This window comes from Macaca fascicularis, chromosome 11 (genome assembly GCF_037993035.2).
Source record: "Macaca fascicularis isolate 582-1 chromosome 11, T2T-MFA8v1.1".
NCBI classification, from domain to species: Eukaryota; Metazoa; Chordata; class Mammalia; order Primates; family Cercopithecidae; genus Macaca; species Macaca fascicularis.
The window spans coordinates 13,743,234-13,764,668 of NC_088385.1; the positions used below are offsets into that span (position 1 = coordinate 13,743,234).

The window sequence follows — 21,435 nt, forward strand, 5'->3', positions numbered from 1 at the left end:
CCTAGATTTGCGTCACTGCACTCCAGCTTGGGCGACACAGTGAGACCCCATCTCAAAAAAAACAAAAAGCAAAAACAACTGTATAAATCATTACAGAAGAGAGCTGGCTGGGCACAGTGGCTCATGTCCGTAATCCCAGCACTTTGGGAGGTCGGGGTGGGCAGATCACCTGAAGTCAGGAGTTTGAGACCAGCCTGGCCAATATGGCAAAACTCCATCTCTCACAAAAATACAAAAATTAGCTGGGCGTGGTGGCGGGTGCCTGTAGTCCCAGCTTCTCAGGAGGCTGAGACAGGAGAATCACTTCAACCTCAGAAGCAGAAGTTGCAGTGGGCCAAGACTGTGTCACTGCACTCCAGCCTGGGCAACAAGAGCAAGAGTCCACTTCAAAAAAAATAAAAATAAAAATAAAAGGGAGCTAATGTTTTTCATTTAAGGGAAGGGAGAAGAACATTCAGTATTTATACATCTCATGTACACATCTGCAGTGGTGGCCTCAAGTATTCAAGATACACATTCCTACAAACATAGCTCAAAACTACTCACCAAGTTACATGCTAAAAACTCATGCATTGTAAGAATGCTACATTATTTTTTTAAAAGCATCTGTATCCAATATTTTAGCATACTGGCAGTTTTCCCTTCAGGTGCTGTATGCCTAAATTATTACATGTTTAGTCATTCATTTTAGAATTTATGGCCTCCTTTAGACAAAAGAAATATATTTAAACATTACTAAATTAATGACTTAGGGGGAAAATTACTAAATTAACTTGGAAGCTAAACTTTGCAAACTGAATTTGTTGGACCTCATGTAAGCTACATGATCAGTTTTTTAAATTGTTGTGCGTTTCCCTCGAGGATAGAAGTCTCCTCTTGTCTCTCATCCACTGTGCACACCACTGCAGCCCGCACCTGTCCTCCACGGCGCCACAGTGCGGCCTGCAATTCACCCTGTACCACGCCTTCCACACCTTACCTGAAAGTCACTAAGTATAACCAAGAAGGAAATGAAAAGCAGATAAATGACCTCCACCCCCACCATCCAGCATGCAAATGTTAAACATTCATCAAAGTAAAACCAAAAACCCATGTTAGCTCAAGATTGTAACTGGTAGAGTTATGTGCATGGCAATTTTAAGAGTCTAGTTAAAACCTAATTGAAAGTCTCAAGAAATACGAAGTTTATACAAGAAGACATCTGCAAACATTGACAGTGAGGAGAGGACTTCACTCTGCATCCAGCCTGTCCTGGAAGCCACGGCCAAATGCCAGGTTGTATAGATCTGAAAAGCAGAAAAAAATAAGCGTTGAAATGTGTACAGTTTCAGCAATGTACAAATTCGATATAGGATGCTCAGAAACCTTGAATTTCCAATCAGAAAACAGGAACATGAGGACGTTCCCCAGCAGTGCCCACCTTCTGCCTATGGCACATGTAACAGGATCGCTGGCCACCTCGGGGGGACAGAAGCTTCCTGGTCACATTCGCTCTGGCAGCCGCACAGCTGGCCCTGCCACAAACACCTGAGTAATACTGAAGAACCACCCGCTCCCTGGGCTTTGCTCATTCTAGCCGGGAGAGCGTATTTACAGAGTACATTATCGACTGAGCCCTCATTCAATGCGTCAAGCTTGTTGGAGGCAGGGCAACCCCATTCCTGGCCCAATTAAGTTAACTGAGCAGAGCAAATGTCCCCAGTTGGACGGCACTCAGTCACAACAGCAGCGGCCACTGTTCACAGGGCGCTGGCTTCGTTCCGGGAACAGTTCCAAGCGTCTTCTTTCTGTCCGAGGAATGTGCACTGCAACCCTGTGGGACCGTTTGCAACGTCCACCAGAGTTCTGAGGCAGCCGAGTCCAGGCTGTCTGTGGGTCTCACCTCATGGCCGTCCATGTCCCCTGCAGACCAGACCTCACTGCAGGGACTGCGGGTTCCAGGGCTGCCTTGAGGCACATGCTCCCCTTCGCCACCTCTTCCTGGCCCCTGACACCAACCCTCACAACTGCTGCCAACACTTTATTTTCTCATGGCTCCTGAGGGGCCTGTTCTTTCTGCCCTTCCCTGCTCCCTGCGTCCGGCTTGGAGGATGCCCACATCAACGCCAATGCTCACGTAATCACCACCCCTTCCATGGGGCTTGATGCCTAGGAGTCTCAATATCAGAAAGTCAGATTCCTGTGCTTCTTGGAGAATTTCTTCCCATCGTGGAAGTGAAGGAGATCAAATTCTAGGTGCCTGCAATCACCTCATTTCCACAGCTAAGCAACTTCAGTAGTAGCACAAAACAGCTTTTTTTTTTAAACTTCTTTTATACAAGCTAAATACAATTTAATTTTTACAACCACGTTCTCATCAGCTCCCACCTGATGAGCAGGCAAATAGCAATTTTCAAAGAAACTAATTGTTCCATTATTTTAACACTTAGCATTATCACTATTAAGCAAGAATTATCCCAAAAATACATGATGATCTTGTTCTCACATTCAAAACTTGATTGTTACACAGTGAAATAGCACTTAATGCAAAGGAATTTTTTTTTCAGGTTTCTATTCTGGGGGAAAAAAAAGATTTCTGGCAAAGAGATAAACATTAATTATGTAACTATTCAAAATGCCTCCGAGAAAAACAAAGTCATCCAATTACTTCTTTAAAGTGTTACAAATGCAGCTGAGTTTTAATAGTAATTTGTCCACAATTATCAAAAGAATCTTTAAAAATCTTAATACTGAAAGAATAACCATAAATGGATATAAAAAGCCAAGCAGAAGAGTTAACATTTGGGGTAGATTCTGGCCCACATTTTTAACATATGCATAGTTATTTACCTAGCTGAAGTATATCCCTCTCCTCTTAGGCTCTTCAAGCCTGATTTTCAAACATAGACTGGCTTTTGGTACATGAAGGCAGCTTTAAAAGATGTCAGGATCGGGCCGGGCACAGTGGCTCAAGCCTGTAATCCCAGCATTTTAGGAGGCCAAGGTGGGCCAATCTCTTGAGGTAAGGAGTTCAAGACCAGCCTGGTCAATACAGCAAAACCCTGCCTGAAAAGTTTTTGTAATTAGCCAAGCGTGGTGGCACACACCTGTAATCCCAGCTACACGGGAGGCTGAGGCAGGGAGAACTGCTTGAACCCAGGAGGCGGAAGTTGCAGTGAGCCAAGATCGCACCACTGCACTCCAACCTGGGCAACAAAGTGAGACTGTCTCAAACAAGAACTTCGCCCTCTGAAACAGCTTGAGTATCCCCAGCCCCAACCAACCCAAGGAATCACATGGCAATGGTTATCATCTGATTTCGACACAGTGAAGTTCTATTTTCCTCTCTAAACACAATGGTAAACACTTGCCATCAACCCACAGAAACTCCCAGGACCCAGTAACACCGGACTAGCAAGAATAACGGGCCACGTACGCAGCGTTCAGCCGCAGAAAGTGATGGCACCAAGAATGTGTGTGCGCTCAAACCAGATTCCTCGCTTTCAGGGTGGAGGGTCTCCCCGGGAAGATCATCCAGCGGGATGGTTTCCACTTCCACCGTGAGGAGGAAATGGGGGGTTTCCTGAGGGCACCGACAGGACTTGGGTCTCTGCCCTTGTCCTCTGTCCTGTTACGGGATGAGGGTGGGCTGAAGGCAGGTTCTCGCTACATCTTCCCGGCAGGAGAGATGGAGCTGACAAGTGGATGACAGATTTTCCAAAACGTTCCCATGTTTATAACCTGTTATCGACCTGCTTTCCCTGGAGATCAGTGAAGCAGCATCACTGATTCTCTTCCATTAGGGACAACCCAGTGGTATGGGAGGCAGGAGAGGACATCCGCCCTGGGTCAGCTTCCGCGCGGGTCTGAGTCAGTCACTTGGCCTGGGCCTCAGCGTGCTCGTCTGTCAAATGGGCGGCCCCACAGACCAGTGACTTTCAACCATTTTCAAGGAGGTTGCCCAAGGATGGGAAAGGAGAAAAAGAGAAAGAAAGCTGTCTAGGAAATAGGGAGGAAGTGGGAAAAGGAAGGGCTGTGCAGGGAAAGGGAGGAGCAGCAGCAAGAGCGTGGAGGAGGAGGAGCAGGAACATGGAGGAGGAGGAAGAGCAGGAGCGAGGAAGAGCAGGAGCGAGGAAGAGCAGGAGCGAGGAAGAGCAGGAGCGAGGAAGAGCAGGAGCGTGGAGGAGGAGCTGGAGCAGGAGCATGGAGGAGGAGGAGCGGGAGGAGCAGAGGGAGGAGGAGCGGGAGGAGCAGAGGGAGGAGGAGCGGGAGGAGCAGAGGGAGGAGCAGGAGGAGGAGCAGGATCGTGGAGGAGGAGGAGCATTAGCGTGGAGAAGGAGCATGAGTGTGGAGAAGCAGGAGGGTGGAGGAGGAGCAGCAGCAGGAGAGTGGAGAAGCAGGAGAGTAGAGGAGGAGGAGGAGGAGAGTGAAGGAGGAGTGGAGGAGGAGTGGAGGAGGAGGAGTGGAGGAGGAGGAGTGGAGGAGCAGGAGTAGAGGAGCAGGAGTAGAGGAGCGAGGAGGAGGAGCAGGAGTGGAGGAGCAGGAGTGGAGGAGCAGGAGTGGAGGAGCAGGAGTGGAGGAGCAGGAGTGGAGGAGCAGGAGTGGAGGAGCGAGGAGGAGGCGGAGGAGCAGGAGCATGGAGGAGGCTGAGGCCGCGGCACAGGAGCGTGGAGGAGGGGGCGGCGGAGGAGCAGGAGCGTGGAGGAGGAGGAGGCTGATACAACAGGGTTACTTTTCAAAGGTTTGGAGGTGAAGAACAGATACAATGCATTAACTTCCTATTGCTGCTGCAACAAATTACCACAAATGCAAACCTCTTCTCAGCCCTGGAAGTCAGGAGTCCCAGGGCTGAAGCCAAGGTGTCAGTAGGTTGTGTTCCTGCCTGGGGTCTCCCAATTCAGAGGTCACACCATGCAGCTTGGCTCACAGCCCCACACCCCTCCAACCACTGCCCCGGCCTCAGCCCTGCACCCCTCTGGCCCCACCCCTCCCTTGGCCCCATGCCCCTCCGGCCCCTGCCCCACTCCCACCCTCAGCCCCACAGCTCCCACCTTCAGCCCCACAGCCCTCAGGTCTCCTCTGAGGCAGACCCTCGTACTCCCTCTCATCAAGGCACATGTGAGGACACCGGAACCCACCTGGACAACCCAGGGTCCTCCCCCATCTCACTGTCCATTACAGTCACATCTGCAAAGCCTCTTTTGCCATGTAAACTTCATTATACTAACAGAATCATTTAACAAGTCCATTATAATGATGTAAAAATTGGCATTGTTTTCCTAATGAGCAGATCAGTCACCTGTAACCTATAAAATACTTGACCATTAAATACACAGTACTGTAGGAGACAAAGAAGAGGAAGATGACTGCACCCTAGACAGAAGGATGATCATTCTGAACAGAATCAATGTAACTCAACATTTGAGTCAGAGAGGCCAAGCAGTAAGACTTTCAAAAAAGCAACCAGAAAGTATGTACCGTGCCTGTAAGTTCACAGCTGAGCCTGGCCTCATGAGCACAAGTGTGCGGACACACACACCAGGCCCAAGTTTAAGATCAAATATAAGGAGCTTTCAACTGTAGTATTTAACTAGATCTTATTACAAAATAGCCTCTTGATTGCAATTTTTATCCAAAAAGTTCTCTGTAATTAAATTAATTTTCCCCTAAAAAGACTTTTCTCTATCATCCCATATAAACTAAATGGGTATATTAAAGAAAAAAGACAAATGTTTGACTTAGTGGGTTTGCCTATGACTTGGATAAGCATGATTTTCTTCTGGCCAAGCAGGGAGCAGCTGGACCAGACTGGAGGGAAGGAAAAACAAATTTCCACTCTGACCTCAGTTGGGCACCAGAGTCTTCCCTGTCAGAATGTGGGTGTGGTGCTTCCCACACACCAGCCTCTGACAAAACTCAGCCCAAGGGTGTGGGAAAAGGCCGTCTACTTCGGTAAAAATCTATAAAGTGCAGACACATCAAAAGCTTCAGAAGACTGTAAAGCGCCAAGGAGACCACTGCAGCACCCTTGGAGTTTACAGAAAATGGTCAGCAGCACACATGCCTGAGGTCCAGGGTCACCTCCCAGCTGCTGCGACGTCGTGAGCGCAGCCCTGGCTTCCCCTCTGATGCAGAGGGCTGGTCGCTCCGCTGGCAGCACTCAGAGCTCAGAACATTCTAGATGAAAGCAATGTGTTCCTTTTAAAATGGGAAACTGGGGCAGCACAACTGAAGCTCTACGACTATCTCAACTACTGGGTTTCGGGGTAGCATTAGGAAATCATGAGAATCCAAATTTCAATTTCATACAGATTCCAGATTCACTGCAGGTTCCAGAATTTCCTGAAACATTCTTCCACTTTATCACTCAGGATTCCCTTGCCAAAGCTAATAAAGTCTAAATTCCTTACCGAAAAGCCACCATAAGCACCACCACAAATAAGATCAAATGACGCCCGCCCTTCCCACCAAACATACAAACTGTTACTCACACAAGACTGTGCTGGAGGCAGCTCTCAGCTGACGCCGAATCCGTGAGACTTCATTATCCCCATTTTGGATTGAGTGTGAAGACCGTCAGCAAACCAGGGCCCCAGTGTGAAGCAGAGAACAGATCCTCTGACGCCTGCCTGAACATTTTCTTCCCACCTCTGTCTTGGATATTGAACACCCTCAGAGCTACTGAGTCACCCGCATTTGCAGGTCATTTACCCAGCCACCAGGATAACATAACTATGTGATAAAAATGCCTTCTCAGGGCTTTGTCATACTCAACAAGGACGCTCAGAAGGCTTGGTAAGCCCAAGAAAGGGGGAAGCGTCCTCCAAACAGACAAAAACCAAGGAAAACTGTGTAGAGACTCTGTCAAGAGAGCAGAAACAGAGCCCGCTGTAGCCTTTCAGGCCCTGCTGGCCACAGCCCCGCATTAGGTGGCACCCTTTCCACAGATGCATCCTGCTGGGCCCATTTGAAAGGTCCCACTTGCGAGACACTCACCTCCACTTCCAGCTCCTGCAAGACCCGCTGCAGCCCCACTCCACCCCGGGGCTGACTGTGCAAGTCTCCCTGGCGAGACCCCTCAGAGCCTGCGCAGCGTCTGAGACTGGGAAGCACCAAGGATCCAGAAACGCACAAACCCGTTCTCCTCGTGCTTTCTGGGTTCCAAATTGTCTTCAGAAGAGTCCTGCACAAACCCCGGGCTGGGGAGCCAGCCACGGAGCAGCAGCACCCAGCTCATGTGCTCCACCCACCCCACAGAGGACTAGGGAGACCCCAGCACGCTCTGTCCGAGGGGGCAAGACACCAGAAACAGCCACAGTTCAGGGTTCTACCACCCGCCCCACTGCCCTAATTACTTGCCGTGATCTGAATTCTCATTGGTTGGGAAGTTGATCTCGCAGCTCCATTGCCCTAATTACCTGCTGTGATCTGAAATCGCATTGGTTGGGAAGGGGATCTCACTGCTCAAGCACTCCCTGCTGCCTCCTTGCAAACATAAAAAAATCCAAAAACCCCTCTTAAAGAATGTTTACTATAACCTCAAAACAAGACCCATCCCGAGACCAGGGAAGATACACACGCACATCTGACATCTGGTGGGCGTCGGTGACTGACGCCACGGCTTCCTTGTGGCCTGTGAAGCGGGAGGCCTGGCAGGGTGACTCAGGCTGGGGTCTGAATAGCGGTCTTCCAAGCAACTAGGCAACCAGGATGCACACACCAAAACCCAAGTCCCCGCACTCAGGTACCTGCCAGAAAGGCTGCGGGCCATCACACCAGTTGTGAGCCAAGACCGATCTGTGTCCTGTGGCCCTCACAACGTCCGTACATGCCTGGGCCCAGCACAGCCCTGCACTGCACCCTGCTCACCTCCAGTGGGGCTCTCTCCTGCCAAGGGGGTTGGCCCTGAAGTCTGTTGGGATTTCCAAAGCTCTCTAAAGTCGTGCTTCCTCCTGCTTGTTCAGAAGGCCTAAAGCCCTGAAGACACCAGTGAGAATTGACCTAGCCTCTTAAGGCAGCTAAACACAGGAAACACCTAAACACAGGAACACTGGACCTCTCTGCCCTGGAGAGCTGCCAAAACCCACTGGGCTAAGCAGAAGGCACAGACCTCACATCCACAAGCCAGTGGCGCTCACCTTTGCATTCCAGGAGCCGCCCATGTGAGTCCTGCCAAGGCTTCCAAGTCCCACTTGATTGTTTTCATCGTATCTCTATAACATCAGTGACATTATATCTCATGGTATCTATGACATCGTCTCTACTTTTATGACCACATATGCTCCCTGACTTACCATGGGATGAAACTGTTCCAAACTGTTCGTACTTGTATTCAATTCTAGGCATTTGGAATAGACCTAATGGGGGATTAAACCTCTCCTCCAACCCTTGCTTATTCTTAGAGGATGAAGGATTTTGCATAACACAAGTCAGCATATAAAAGATCTTGTATAGAAACATACTTTCAAGTGGTCCTCATTATACTGATTCAATATACAAAGGACCCAACATACAGCACAATGTCTACTAGAAGAATGATTAATTTGTTCCCCTAAAAATCCTAATATCTACACAGAAAAAATACCCTATACACATTTTATCATTCTTTACCAGTATAGTCATACAAACAAAGGAGTATCACAAAAGCAAAAGAACACATTTGGTTTGATTCGCAGTTCTAAATTTAATATAAAATTGCTAAAACCACTAAGACAAACATAACTATGAAATATTTAACAATGTTCACCTAAATTCAAGTCACCATTCAACCACCAATACCTCTGCTCTCCTTACAGTAACTTTCCAAAAGTAAATTCTGGAATTAACAGGACACATTTTTCTGATGATAGAAATTAGGAAGAAATTGGTTGAAGGCTGTTCCTTGGCTGTCAAACATTTTTTCAATAATATTTTGTAAAATAAAAGCATCAAACAGATCTTTACATTAACTTACAATCTATCAAGTAATACTGGAGCAAGCTTTAAATAACAGCCACATTCTGTCAGGGCTAACATTAAGTCAGCCTTAGTCTCATGTCTTGCAGCATCCAGTTTGTCTTCTCAAAACCACTTAAGATTTCATAATTAACTCAATTAAACTATGTAAGTAATCTCCTTGATCTTTGACATGAAGGAGTGATTTTCCCCCAAAATGGTACCTCTTTCCTTGACGTGATTTAATCTGTGGTTAGAGTATTTAACAGGATTTTTTTCCTTCTTATAAAATCAAATATACACCTTTCCAAGATGAAAAACACTGATAATGCTATAGCTTAACCAGGTCAAAAGCCTTTTTTTCTTTTTAAAGTTAAAAAAAGAACCTAACTGCATCTTTGGACCTTGTGTGAGGCAGTGTCCAGGGTCACTGGGACCCCTGCTTGGTCAGTGCAGTCATGTACCAGTTAAAGACAGAAACCCAAGCGTTCACTCAAAGCCCCTTCCCAGCGGTTCATCCTAGTGGAAGCCATGGGCACAAAGGACTGTGGCATTCCACGGAGGGCATGGAGAATAGTCTGCTTGAGAACATCAAAGTGGCTCACGTCCCCCGAGTATAAAGCCAGTGACTGCTCCCGGCTTCAATGCAGCACCATCCACAGCAGCCAAGGTCCAAAATCACCTGAGTGCCCGTCAACAGGGGATGAAGGGAACATGGCCCGAACATACACAGGAGCAATACTCCACCACACAGCGGAGAGCCCTGTCATCCGTGACAGCATGGATGGAGCTGGAGGACATTACGTTAAGCAAATGAGCCAGGCAAAGAAACGGTGCATGTTCTCACTCATAAGCAGGAGCTGAGAGCAGATCTCATGGAGGCCAAGAGTAGGTGGCCAACAGGGCCCAGCAGAGCCCACTCATAAGCGAGATGGGCAGAGGCTGGTAACGGGCACAAACAGCCTAATGGGAGCACAAGACCTACTATTGATAAAGCAGGGGGTGGCAGTAGGTCATCTACTGTGTATTTCAAAACAGCTAGGAGAGAATAACTTGAACATTACCAGCACAAGGAAAAGAAAATATTTCAAGTGAAAGACATCCCAAGTACCCAGATTTGATCAATATAGGGATGAATCAAGATATCATATGCACTCTGAAAATATGTACATATATTATGTATGAACAAAAACAAAAATCAGTGACAGAACCACTTGGGAAGCACGTGCAGAAAAATGGGAAACCTGACATGGTGTGGCTCTGTGTCCCCACCCAAATCTCATGCTGAACTGTAACTCTGTGTTGGAGGTGGGCCCTGGTGGGAGGTGATCGACTCATGGGGGTGGTTTCTAATGTTTTAGCACAATCCTCCACGTGCTGTCCTCATGATAGTTCTCTTGAGATCTGGTTGTTTGGAGGTGCATGGCACCTTCCCCTTCACTCTCTCCCCTTCCAGCCATGTGAAGACATACCTGCCTCCCCTTCACCTTCCACCCTGATTGTCAGTTTCCCCAGATGTAGAAGCCTGTACAGCCCACAGAACTGTATGCCAATTGAACCTTTTTTTCCTTATTACCCAGCCTCAAGTAGCTCTTTATAGCAGTGAAAGAACAGTACAGTCCTCAGGACTAGCAACGTTTTTCTTCTACCCAGCAGCCAACAAGGTCCCACACCCTAGCTGGTTTTCCGAAGCCTTTTCCAGAATGCTGAGGCTGTTTTGGGGATACTAACTTTCCCCATCTCTGGCAAACCAGATGGGGCATCCTATTTGCCTCTTACCACCTTTCTCAGAGAGACCTCACCTCTGAAACAGCCTCTGCCAGGAGCCTCCTTCAGCAGCAGCAAAGCTGAGTATTCCTTGCACTTCCCTTCTTCTGAATAATAAACATTCTAAGCTTGTTTTTCCATCTTCCTAGCTCATTGAAAAACATCTCTTATGCTTTTGTTTTTTATTATACTTAAGTTCTAGGGTACATGTGCATAACGTGCACGTTTGTTACATATGTATACTTGTGCCATGTTGCTGTGCTGCACCCATCAACTCATTTACATCAGGTATAAATCCTATGCAATCCCTCCCCCCTCCCCATAATAGGCCCCAGTGTGTGATGTCCCCCCTTCCCGAGTCCAAGTGATCTCATTGTTCAGTTCCTACCTATGAGTGAGAACATGTGGTGTTTGGTTTTCTGTTCTTGTGATAGTTTGCTAAGAATGATGGTTTCCAGCTGCATCCATGTCCCTACAAAGGACACAAACTCATCCTTTTTTATGGCTGCATAGTATTCCATGGTGTATATGTGCCACATTTTCTTAATCCAGTCTGTCACTGATGGACATTTGGGTTGATTCCAAGTCTTTGCTATTGTGAATAGTGCCGCAATGAACATACGTGTGCATGTGTCTTTATAGCAGCGTGATTTATAATCCTTTGGATATATCCCCAGTAATGGGATGGCTGGGTCATATGGTACATCTAGTTCTAGATCCTTGAGGAATCGCCATACTGTTTTCCATAATCGTTGAACTAGTTTACAATCCCACCAACAGTGTAAAAGTGTTCCTATTTCTCCACATCCTCTCCAGCACCTGTTGTTTCCTGACCTTTTAATGATTGCCATTCTAACTGGTGTGAGATAGTATCTCATTGTGGTTTTCATTTGCACTCTTATGCTTTCTATTTTCCTAAGACACATACACAGAAAAGAGGCGTGAGTGTAGGGGCTCTTGTTTTCCCAGATCTGAGCCTGGCCCTCAAACACTGGCCGAATTCATACTAACATGATATCCAGAGGCAGAAACGCAAATATCCCCACCACTTCAAATACCCTAAGGATCTAACAGGCCGAGCGGCCCATGTAACTATGGTTTGTGCTGGACCATTCCACTGGTGTCCAAATCCAAGTGAGCTCTTTAATTTTGGGACTTTTCAGACAGCTGTTTGGTATTTGTGTTTTGTTTTTATTAAAGGGATCTATTACAGTTATAATCAAGAATATCTCAGGCCGAGTGTGGTGGCTCATGCCTGTAATCCCAGCACTTTGGGAGGCCAAGGTGAGTGAATCACCTGAGGTCAGGAGTTCAAGACCAGCCTGACCAACATGTTGAAACCCCATCTTTACTAATACAAAAATGAACCAGCCATGGTGGCAGGCACTTACAATCCCACCTACTCAGGAGGCTGAGGCAGGAGAATGGCATGAACCAGGAAGTGAGGCTGCAGTGGGCCAAGATCACACCACTGCATTCCAGCCTGGGCAACACAGCAAGACTCCCAAAAAAAGGAAAAATAAACCAACACGCCCACTTAGTTCTTCACCAATGTCAGATACATCGGTTAAAATAAAATGAAAGCATATTTTTACATTTCAGTGTTGAATTTAACCATATCTTTTAAGAAGATATGAAGATAGAAGTTCCCCAAGGATCAGGGGAGAAAAAAGTACAGTTAAAAAAATTTTAAAACCTCAGGAGAAAAACAAGTATGGGGTAAGACCTTAAGGCAAAACTTCTTCTTTGCACTTTGATTTCAAAAGAACAGAGATGCCCAAAATATGAACTCTCCCATCTGCATTTTATATTCCTCTACATCCTTTGAAAGGCTGGAGATGAGATTCCAGGTTCCAAAGTGCCTGGCCATGGTTCACATCAGGCGGCATCTTTCACAGCCGTTTACTCCCCTGACTGTGTCTAGAGATCTCTGTGGCCCAATTTACACAAAAATGTCCTAATTTACACACGTTCATTACTTTGAACAAAGTCTCAAGAAATGAGACAAATATTGACACTCCACAGACACAAGTATTCTCTTCCAAAAAGTGTCAGGTTCCCATGAGCCAGGGAGCTTGGTTACAGAAAGCACTGGCTGACCTGCTGGTTTAATGTGAAATGCATTTAAAATGTTAAGTGATCAGGCCCCCCTCCAAGTGGGTGTGCATTGTGCTGGCTGCAGTAGTGATGCACACTGACCACGTTCTTTCCTTTGGTTTTACTTCAAGCAGAGCACCCCACACCCAGGAAGAAGCCATAGGACGGCATCGAGGTCTAGGACAGTTCTCAGGAGAGCTGCAGGCCGATTGCCTTGTCCGCAAATAGTCTCCCATTTCAGAGGCAATCACTGAAGAGAGTTCATGACACGTGAATTTTAAAAATTCATTTTTCTAATTTCATCCCATTAGAACTTTTGAAGAACAGATGTGCACCTGCTCCAAGTCAATGAGAGGACACTCGGACAGTCCCTCGCAGGTCCTCGGCCTCCACCTCCCACCTAGAAAACATCAGCTCAAGCCGATCACAGCACAGTGCGATTTTCTATAAATAACGTGCACGCCTGCATCTGAGCCGAGATGTGAATGTCTGGAATGTGCCTGCCAGGCCCAGGAGGAACTGCAGCATCTGTGGGGACACAAGCCCCTAAGGAATCCGATTTGGAGGGAACTCAAGGCAACTAAAACTAGTTCCACAGGTTTTTCTTGGCAAGGCTTGACCAGGCAAACTTATCACTGTTGCTAATTCATGGTAATTGGGATGGGGACTTAACAGTAAGTAATTAGAGCAATTACTGAACTTGCTACTCAATTACAATGGCAGAGATTCCTGAGAATGGAAGAACTGTTGCCCAGGAATAGAGTTCAACAGGTCCTCCCCACGCCCCAGGAAACATGGCATTTCCACGCACCCCTGCTTTGGTCCCGCAGCCACAACCCTCCTGACCTCAGCCAGCTGATGGCATCACTCCCCACAGCTGGAAACACCTGACCGCTTATCACCCTCCCATCTGCCCTGCCTTCCTCCAGCCCAGGATATTCAGGGATGCCCACATACAGGACCAGGAAACCAGGGTTATCCTAAACCAATGCCAACATTCAAAGTCCTCCACGGAGGACAATCACCAACGGTCAATACTCCCAGAACCTTCCACCTCAAAACGGGAGCACATGTGGATTCAAGCTGACAATGCTGCATTCTCTTTGCCATGTACACACGGAGACATGTCAGGTTCCACCTAAAGGTGTCAAGTTCCACACTGGTCAGGAGCCCAAGCCTAGTCACTCTGCATGATCTCACTTCACCATCCACAGAGAAGCCTGCAGTTTTCCTCTGGTGCACGGTGTGGATGGTGGATGCATTTCCCATGAAGACTCGGAGACAGGAGCCTGGCTAAAGAGGCCAGTCACCCCAGCCCCTGCAAGGCACGGACCTGCCCCTCTGGTGTCTGCACACAGTACCACAAGTCTAGCAGTGCTGGCTCTGTGGTGGGACCCATCTGGGCCTGCAGAGGACCCGGGGCACAGGAACCGTGCAGCCTGGCTGCAGCCAGAGGCCTAAGGGATTCCCAAGAGGCTCTCCAGCTGAGGTGCCCTCACCACAGGCAGAGCCATGCAAGAGAACTGCCTGCTGAACTGGAAACGTCCCAAACTGCTCAGCCAACTCAAAGGCAACAGCCACCTACAGCTGCTCAGGCCCAAAACGTGGTCACTGGGCCTGAAGGACTGAATCTGGAATTTAATCTGTGAAGTTCTTTTCCAGTGTGTTTGGCTAGGTAATCAAATCTTTCTTCTAATTTAAAGGAGCCTCTGGCTATGGGCTCCCTTGTCGGGCATCACAGCTCCAGGGAGTAAGAATGGGAAGGAGAGGCCCAGAGCCTCTCCCATGGCATCACAGCTGCCTCAGCCAACAGGCAAAAGACAATGATGCCCACCTGGACAGGCCACCGGATGTGATGACGCATCCCAAGCCCTAGTCCCACAGCAGCCAGAGACCACCCGCTGCTCATCCCGGGTGAAAGAGGCAGAGCTGCCCGAGCCCTCAAAAGCAGGAAGAATAGAGGCGGCAATTCCAGTGATTTTCACGACCCACATGACACTCCTCGGAGACAGACACAAGCTTCGCTGTGAAAGTGCAGAGGACGGTGCTGTCCCTAGGCGGGCTGCTTCTTCCAACGATCGGGGAAGAAACCAGATCCATTTCCTTGTGGGAGGATCATTTGTACCGTGATTAGAAGACAGGTGGCTGATGTTATCAAATCACCAAGCACCACATGGCTGCTTCTCCAAAGAGGGCCTGGAAACTTGCAGCCACCGGCGTAGGGGCCGCAGTGTTTATAATGGAGACACGGGTGATTGAAGTCTGGCTTCCTCAGGGAAGCTAAATTTGAACCTTCACCACTGAGGGATCGGTCATTTACAGTCACTCATCCTCAATGCAGAAGAGGGCTCAAGACACTGCACCAGACTTCAACACTCAGGGTTAGGGTCAGGGTCAAATTCACAAGTTTTACAAAATGTATTTACTTGGGATGCCAAGAGATGTAGCTTCACACACGACCCCCCCCACACACACCCCGCCAGGGTTTGCTGAGCCCCTTCACCAGTGGATCTCACCAACAGATGACACATCCACGCCTCATCCATGGCAGCACAGAAAACCACTTGGAAGACAGCCACTCCCATCAAGCTTCCTGGCTTTGGTGTTTAAATTCTGCATCTCATACGTGAGATTACACTCCTCTGAACAGACATTGCGACTGTCATTTCACCCAAAAGTGCTTTAGGAAATGACATGCGGCCCAGATGCCAGAGGCCGCCGGCCGCCTTACTCTAGCCTAATTCCTTTGTGCCTGTATGGAGGCTTCACAGATACAGCCTGGTCACTAATGACCGTATAAGCAGCTCAGGGCATAGACGAACTCAGTGCTGAATTTTTCCATTTATCGCCCCTTTGTTTTATCCAGAAGACAGCTGAGAAAGGCTGGGGCAGATCATCTCCTCCAGTGTAATGACTCCACCCACTTCTCTTCACCCCAGGTCACCCCTCACATACATGCTTTTAAGAAACCAAAGCAATTCTGTTCTCTTCACTCTGGGTTCCAAGTACTAAATTCCTCCGTTTTCTCAATTAGATTATCAAGTAGCCGTTTGTGATCTGGACTGCAATCTGATACAAAATTTAAAGCTAATTGAGGTTGCGGTAATAGCTCCTATTTACATTACAGACAAGGCATGAATGATAACTTTAATCTGTTTGTTCATAGGATCAATTTTGTAAATAAACTATTCAAGCAATGACTGTCTTCAGATTCAAATTTGCTCATAAAAGATTTTCCAGTAGGAATTTTTAAATCCATGGTCTGTATTCCCTGAGCCCGTCTCTGCACCTTCCCCCGGGTGCACAGCAGGACTTCCCAGGGCATCCCATCAGTAGGCCCACTGAGGAGAACAAGCCCGCAGCCCCCAGCCCAGGAATCAAGTCCGAGCCCCAGCAGCCCCTCGTCCTGCCGGGGCTTCCTCACCAGCACAGCACCCAGAGGTCTTCCAGGTTTAATGCCACGTGTGCGTGGAAAGTAGAGTGCTGGAAGGACCACAGTGAACATTCTACAAATGCAAATTCCCTCCTGGAACAGCCCAGCAACCTTCTGTACTTTCCTCAAAGTACCCATGTCAGGCAGGCGTAGAGAGTCTAATGGTGTGCCTAGGAATCAGCATTTAACACAATTCTGAATAATAAAAGTTTGAGAGGCTGGTGAGAGGCTGCCATGGCCTCCACTCATTTGCAGGCTCTGAAGAGACAGATTTAAGTAACAGGCCACACAGGACAGCACAAAGATGGGGAGGTGGAGGGCAAATTCCATGGACCACCAACCACCCCGCCATCCCCACTGAGACTCCGTGATTTAGGGAGAGGCAAAGCCAGAGAGAAAAGATGCCCCCACCACGCGAGGGACTGAGATTTCACCTAAAGCCCGAAGCATGTGGCTGAGGGCCAGGGTTGGGCAAGCTGGGAGCTCAGAATGGTGTTCACAGGCCCAGGTGTCCCCCACACCCAGACTCTGTGCAGACCTCCCAAGCACTGCCTGTGTCTCCTGCCTCCCTTCTACTGTGTTGGTTTCTCAGCCGCCCCCTGAAATGCATGACCTCCTTCCCCCCTCCACCACAGCCCCCTCTCAAGATTGGTGGACTGAAAAGAGCAGGGGGGGTAAGAGTTGGGCTCTGGGACCAACGTCCTGAGACATTAGTTCTAACCCACCCAGCTGTGATGTGAGCCTGTGAGATTTCTCAAATGTGAGATGGGAAGGTAACTGAACGCACATCCCAGGGCTGCTGTGGAGACAGATCACATATAGCCACACCTCGGCGTCCAGTACACGTGAGATACCAGCCATGTTGCCCCTGATGGGAATCCCTCTATGTCCCCTTTGCTACCAGAGCCAAGTCCCAGCAGTAGCTGTGGAGGGTGCGTCCTCTATTCCCACTCCACTCACCTCCCATCACTCCACGCAGTGACCTGCCACGCAGTGGCCACCAGCAAACCCGGCCCCACTGGATAACTGACCACCCCTCTCCCACTTTGGGGCGTCTTCCACTGGCAGTTCCGAAGCAGGCTGAGAAACCGCCCTCAAGGGCACTCACCTGTTCCTTATTGCACGTAATGACCTGCCACGCAGGACCACCAGCAAACCTGGCTCCACCATCCAGGCTCCGGGGGAGTAACTGACTCCCCCACCCCGGGCGTCTTCCACTTGCAGTTGCGAAGAGGGCTGAGAAACCGCCCTCAAGGGCGCTCACCTGTTCCTTATTGCACGTAATGACCTGCCACGCAAGGCCACCTGCAAACCCGGCTCCACCGTCCAGGTTCTGGTGGGTAACTGCACCCCTCCCCCGCTTCCTCCTGCGGTGTCTGGGAGGCTCAGAAACTGCCCTCCAAGGACACTCATCTGTTCCTTATTGCACTAATACCTCGTTTACAGAAATCCACTTTGACTTCCAGCACTGCAGGTGTGACAATTTAGGAATCCTGCTTGCTTGCAAGCTCCAAGAGCTTGAGGTCACGTCCACCTCACCAGCATCCCAGAGACCCAGCACTGTCCCATTCTGTTTAAAATCCCAAAATACTCTTTTAAAATGCTATTGGCATTTGGTTTGTGCATAAAATGCTAAAAAACTTCAAGTGAAACATATCTCCAACAGTTTGACTCAATCAGAACATGTGAGTTACATATTTGCCATGTTGTAAAGCCTCATGCATTTGTAACATTTTATGGTCAAATGGTTCATTAATTATGAGACTAACAGATTTTTTTTCAGCATTAGATGACCAAAGGAAAACTGGGTTCTGACTGGCTTGCGGGCCTGTAGAGGCAGACATATCTGCTGACATACCCGAGCTCCTTCCCACTGACGTGGCCTCATCCCAGGCCCCTCACCCAGATGCCAGCATGCACCTGGAGGAGCAAGCTGAGCTGCCCACATTCTCAAATGCACAGCTGTTGCTCACACTGCAGATGGAGCTCAAGGCACGAGCAAGCCACCACACTAAAAATACCACGCAGCATCCACGCCAGGTGACGGTGGTTTTCACTCCATCCCAAAACCCCATGTGAGAGTTTACAGCCATGACTACTAAATGGATTTTTAGATACTCAAGACATACTGTGTTTGCTTTTATGCAACAAAGTTAAGACTATCCCTCAGATATAGGCTCTGAAACTGTGGAATAATTATTTGGGAACAGAGCCTCTGCCAGATCAGGATAAGCACTTGGGACAACACCCTGTGCCCTCGGTCCACACAAACCCATCCAGACCAGAGGCCTCCCGCACTGCCCTGTAATTTCTGTGGATTTCTATAAACGAGGTATTAGTGCAACAAGGAACAGATGAGTGCCCTTGGAGGGCAGTTTCTGAGCCTCCCAGCCACATGGCCACGTTCAGGCTGAAGCCACACCACCTCCAGAAACACTGTCCCTCGCCAAGGTGTGCCTGGCTTCTCCCTTTTTCCAGAACTTAACAGAACCTCAAAGGACAGGTCTGTGTAGAAAAACACAAACTACTTGCCATTCCTCTTCCCAGTTCAGGCCGTAGGAAGCTCATTTCAGCCCTCACCGTGTTCTGTGGCTTGGTTCCCATAAGAAATAAAGTCAGAATTCTAGTCCCTGTCTCCTGGGTGGTGTGGCAGGCATACATACCTTCAGTTACATGAGGAAAGGCGTAGCGAGCTCCCTTCAGTAAAACTGCACGGTTCCCAGAACACTGATGCCCACTCTGTGAACAGCTGGACAGAGCACATTTCAATGCGTGCACCTTCATGGACTAGTTTTCTATTTCTCCACTAAATCGCCCTAAACACTTATTTTCTCACATTTCTGGAAGCTGGAGTCCAAAACAGGTCCCAACAGCTAACGTCGAGGTGTCGGCAGGGCTGGCTCTGGGGAAGCGACTGTCTCCTTGCCTCCCACAGCCTCTAGAGGCTTCCACATCCCCTGGTCCATATGGCATCCACTGTCTTCAGGACCCACAGCGGCCCTGACGGCCCCTCAACAGGAAGACACAGAATGTCAGGAGCCCGAGCTCCAGTACTAAGGCCAAGCCTCCCCCACCCTCCCAGCTCCTCACGTACTCCCGTACGAGCTAATATAGATTCCACTTCAACTAGTGACACCTGTGTAAGGGGTAAGTGCCCAGCTGTGAACTGGTTAACCTTGCCCACACAGACCCCGGGAGTAAACTCACAGGCCATGGACCACTCCACAAGCAATGAGTGACCACCTGCTCGGGGACCTCCATGGCTCAGCAGAGCCCTCCGGTGCCTCCTCGTGGACTCAAGGGACCAGCAGCTGGGGTCTGCTGCACCAGAGGGCCCTGGATAAAAAAGACAGCTCCCATGTCAGGAGGCACCCGCCCGCGGTTGGGTTCCCGGGACTTTAAGTAGCCCAGGTGGACAAGCCGTGCCACGTGCAACTCCATCACCAGAATAACGGCTGCACATGGCGAGTGCACGGGTGGCCACCCCTCAGCCCAGCTGGCCGCGCTAAGCACATCACTGCCGTGACGCCCAATCAGACTCAGCTGCTGGCACAGTCCAGGCATCGGGCCCCAAGAACATTCTAGATCACAATTCACAGTATTGATTGTGATCAGGGCCACATGTGGCTAAATGTATTTACAGGAGGACACCACAGCCGATCTGGCTGGACTGAGAGCATTTCCCACTGTACATTCTTACAACACCATTTTATTTGCACTTTATTAAACTTTTATGGCTTTTTTTCTGCCTATCTACTTTATGGGAGTGTTTCTTGTTCTTATGACTGCAGTGATACTTCAAGCTACAACTATCGATGTGTAAAATTAGTTTGGAAGGTGCCTTATCATTAAACATTTCACAAGCAAGCAGTCAGAGGCACCCAACCCAGAGGCCTGTTTTCTTCTCTGAGCCAAACCTACGTTGGATTCAAAGAAAACGGCACACGGAGAGGGGCTGGATCTCCAGCTCCCATTCCTGGGGGGCCTCCTGGGGAGCAGATATGGAGGGAAAAGCCCTGGGCTACGGCACCGTCTTACTAAAGAAAAGTCCATTTGGGTAAATGGAAGCACCAGACCTAAGAGATTAAGTAAACCATGAAAAGAAACCACTAACCACAGCTTCTCCAAAACAGAACTAAACTCCCTTTAGTTTGAATTGGAAAAGCAGAAGTGATGATCAGGATACAAAAAAAAAAAAAAAAAAAAAAAGTATCTGAACACAGGAGAATAAACAAGGGCCACCGTCTCTTCCTGTGTCAGTGGGAGCCTCGCATCTAAGCTGGATTTAGAAGGTTGCTACTTTGGATGGAAAGTTATCCCCAACCTTAGTTTGTAAGCAAATGGAGCAGAACACTTCAATTATTTCAAGGTTTAGCAGTAAAGCTCTGCAACTCTAACAACCATTTTAATTGGTGTGAATGTTAAAGTGACTCAATCTGTTGGCTGGAGTATCTAACGGCTTAACCACGGGGTCGTGTTGGAAAATTATTCCAATTGCTTTTGTTTTTCCTACTGAAGATGCATTTGAACGTTCTTGTAGTTTGCAGTTGACTGGTTCTGATGTTTGGTCCTGAGGAGGCCCAAGTACCTGGAGAGGAAGAATCTGAAACCTCAAGACACTCGAGTGCTGTCTGGGGAGATAGAGACCTCAACCCGAGGGCCATTGACGGACTCAGCATGGGCGCACATCGCCCGAGGCAACAGGCCACGTATTTGCCGCTTATAAAACAACATAAGCACACACCCCCAGGTGTGCACACACGCTCTGTACATGCTCACGTCTGTCCATGCCAACACCAACACACAACCCTGAGGTATGCACACATGCTCTGTACACATCTGTCCCCGCCAACACCAGCACACACCCCCAGGGGTGCACACACGCTCTGTACACGCTCACGTCTGTCCATGCCAACACCAACACACAACCCTGAGGTATGCACACATGCTCTGTAAACATCTGTCCCCGCCAACACCAGCACACACCCCCGGGGTGCACACACGCTCTGTACATGCGCACGTCTGTCCATGCCAACAACAGCACACACCCCCGAGGTGTGCACACACGCTCTGTACACATCTATCCCTGCCAATGCCAGCACACATTCTGTATGCACTAACATCTGTCCCTGCCAATGCCAGCATACGCCCCCAAGGTGTGCATACACGCTCTGTACACGCTCACATCTCTCCCTTCCAATATGAGCACACCCCCCCAGGGTGCA

At 48.8% G+C, this 21,435-nt stretch overlaps 1 long non-coding RNA gene across 1 annotated transcript; it reads right to left on the reverse strand.

Moving 5' to 3' along the window:
- Window positions 1-1,094: 1,094 nt before the first annotated feature.
- Window positions 1,095-19,300, reverse strand: LOC135966077 (uncharacterized). The gene is made up of 2 exons (XR_012420033.1): window positions 18,874-19,300; window positions 1,095-1,286 (listed from the first exon to the last, which is right to left on the reverse strand). It is a non-coding gene; the product is annotated as an uncharacterized lncRNA (long non-coding RNA).
- Between the last annotated feature and the right edge of the window lie 2,135 nt (window positions 19,301-21,435).